The following is a 3,396-nucleotide window of genomic DNA, read 5'->3' as shown; positions in this document are numbered from 1 at the left end:
AAAAAAACAGAAAAAAAAACATGCATTAAAATTTCGAATAAGAGAAATCTAAAATTTTTTCTATCGAAAACTAGATTTAATCAGTATCATCAAAACATTTACATTTTTAAGAAACAAAATTGTTAATTTTTTGATAGAAAATAATTTCTGAAATGAAAACAACCTCACTTGAAAACAATTAGCAATATATTTGTTGTTATCTTTGTCTCATATTATCATTAAGACATCAGGAATTCTCATTTCTCTGCCACAGAATGGCCATTAAGAAATTGGAGTCATTTAATTAGGAAGAAGTACCATGTCCAAAGTGCTAAATTGACTAATAGAGCTTTCAGAGCGCATATTGTATTAGGAGAGTGAATGCTTTGCAATGATATAACAAAAACTAAAAAGCACTTGAAGTGGTTGATTGTATTGAGGATACGTTTGTCATCATCATAATCAGATTATTACTACAGTATCACAGTGGCAAACTCTTTAGCCTCACCAAATAAGTACCTATRGGACAGTATCCCGTTAGAAGTCCTAGCGTTGTGGCGAAATAAACCTTGCTAAGGCCAATTAATTCAATGGACCTCTTTGGACCAGAAAAACTTCGCTGTCGTACAGGTGGCGGTTGTTAACCAACGCTTACTAAGCCATACGAAATCCCAATCTGTTTAGATTCGATTAAGGCTACCCAGACGAGTCTGTTAATAAAGTATAATAATGCTATTCATAAWCAGTAGCGACACTTGTTTACAAGCTTTTAGCGCAAAAGGTCGCTCTGCGAATGGAGTAAATGATCACCTCACCATCTTAATGGTAGCTACTTCTGCTCAAAAAAAAAAATATATATATATATATATATATATACATATATATATACCGAAATCTTGGATACGTAAGCTAGAGTTAATGGAGAGTTCTTATCACAAAATATTCCCTCCAACGTTCATCCGTATCCTTGTTTGCAGGTAAGCGGAGAAGAAATCTCACGTTATAAATTTCATTTCCAAATAATTTTTTTTTGATCACAACTATTTGCAAAAATAAAAATATCGCGAAATTTTCGTTGAATTTTTAATTTTTAGTAAAACGTCTGCCAATTCCAATTTTAATTTTTTTTACTTCGTGCTAGTTCTGATTTACATTTTAAACTAAAACAAGTATTTTTCCACTTTAGATGATCATGTAAAGCACTATCCTGCAAACGCGAGCGCAGTTTTTTTCCGAGGAGTCACCGGAAATGGCGTCACAATCGCCGAGTCTGAAACATTTCAGAATTTCTTTGCTAACAGTGTATGTTTGTAATAATAAAAAAATCTCATTAAATATTTAATTTTTTATATGAGAAAAAAATTTTGAATAATTACTCATAAAATTATTAATCTAGTCTTCAGCCTCTATGTCATCTCCTCAAAGTAATTTCCTTTGGCCACAATTGGCTTATCATTCTGGCCTCTTTTTATGAATAGCTCGCGCAAACGACGCACAAAAAAATTACAGTTTAGTCGGTCGGAAGGAATTCGGATTGCACCACACCTCCATAATCGAACAAAACTGTCAACATTGCGTTGAAGTAGTTTTTTCGGCTTCGGCTCACCTTTGCAACCATATTTGGTCAATTGTTCGYCAATTTCCAGGCTGTAAGCATTGATTCAATACTCATCGCCAGTAAAAGTACGTTTTATGATGTCCTCGTGGTCGGAAATCATTATTTCACAGAGGTTTCACAGTCGTGCTTTCACTTTTCCCAGGGCCGAATAATATTTCAAAATTGTTTTCACTGTATCTTCCGATATTCAAACGATAYCAGTAAGATTTTTGACTGTTAATCSTCGATTTTCAAGCCGCAATTCCTYTATTTTATTAACGGATTTATTAACTGTTGATGTTGATGGTCGTCTTGGACGTTTTACCAATCAAAAACAATTTCTCCCGACAAACAATTATCGCCAAAAGGCTTTTCCAACATTATGAACGTTTCGGCAACATAGATTTGGTTCCGCACACAAAAATGAATGGGACTTCTTTGTTGAATAATTTCACTCATCGCAAAAATCGCTCAATGAACTTTATATACTTCAGAGAAACTAATACTAATGATTATTTTGATGTTACAGTTGGTACAGATGTCACTGGGTGTCATATCAACCTAGAAAAAAAAAAAAAAATATTTCGACAAATCGGTTTTCGCACGAAATTTAATTAGTCTTTTTATTTTTTGCCCACAGTAGTAAATATTTTCATATAAATCTCTTTATTTAGGAGTATACCTGCATACCGAACCGACATTGTACTCCACTATCCAACCATTACGCATTCTTTCACATAAGTGTGATTATATTCATACATACAGTTTAATATATGCTGACATACTTATTTTACTCATGTATGTGTGTGAGTTTCCATTAATAAGTTGATATGATACAACTTATGAATTAATAATTTCTCTGGCATTTAATTTMTATTCTGTGAAATTATGCATAAGAAATTAGGCTGAAAAGCTAATTTGGTCCGATTGARCATACTATACCGTTTGTATCGTTATGTTATAGCTTGACTTCCACCCAGATACCGTTTAATGATTAATAAGCAAGAATAAATACTAATACAGTTATAACTAAGTATGTGCATATGGTTTCTTATTGATATTATTGWGGTTTAGAGAATTAACTAGCTAACGGAAGTAATTTTGTTGACCTACGAACTCAAATGTGCAAATTGGAAACAATTATTTAGTTAATTTGTCTAAGCTTATTTAAATGTGACACAGATTCTSGAGGAATTATTAAGAAAAATAAAAGAACAACAACAGAAACTTATATTGAATAATTTTGAGCAAAGAATTTACTTTTATACATAAGAAGTGGATTAAGTCGCATCCACATGATTAACCCTTTGCGACCGTATGTCCGTTTTTTACCATTCCAGTCTGCTCTCAGCCACCAAAATATAGGAGGTGTCGATAAGGCTGATCAATATGCAAGTTCATATCGTTTTATGCTAAAATCATGTAAATAGTGGAGAGAAATGTTTTTCTGGTGACTAGAGATAAGCGCAATCAATGCATACATCTTATATAAGGAGTCAGCAACAAGAGAAAACAAGACGTCTTATGTCATATTTTATATTTATCCGAAAATTGGTGGAACAACTTGTAGGTGGTTTTCGTGATGAAATATTTTCAAAACCATTAAGACCATCACCATTAAATAGGCGTATATTGCGGCACTGTGAAGATGTAAAAAGTAAAGCTTGTTCCGTATGTTTAAATAGAAAAATTTCAGGAAGACGCCAAGCTCACTGTTTTTGTGACACATGTTTTCGAAAACCAGAAGTTGCCTTTAAAGGTACCACACGATGACGAACTATAAAATATAATTTTTATATAAATTTTAACATATTATTATA

Source organism: Bactrocera latifrons, unplaced genomic scaffold (genome assembly GCF_001853355.1).
Source record: "Bactrocera latifrons isolate USDA-ARS-PBARC rearing strain unplaced genomic scaffold, ASM185335v1 scaffold_414, whole genome shotgun sequence".
NCBI lineage: Eukaryota > Metazoa > Arthropoda > Insecta > Diptera > Tephritidae > Bactrocera > Bactrocera latifrons.
Note: the sequence above shows the minus strand (reverse complement) of the source record.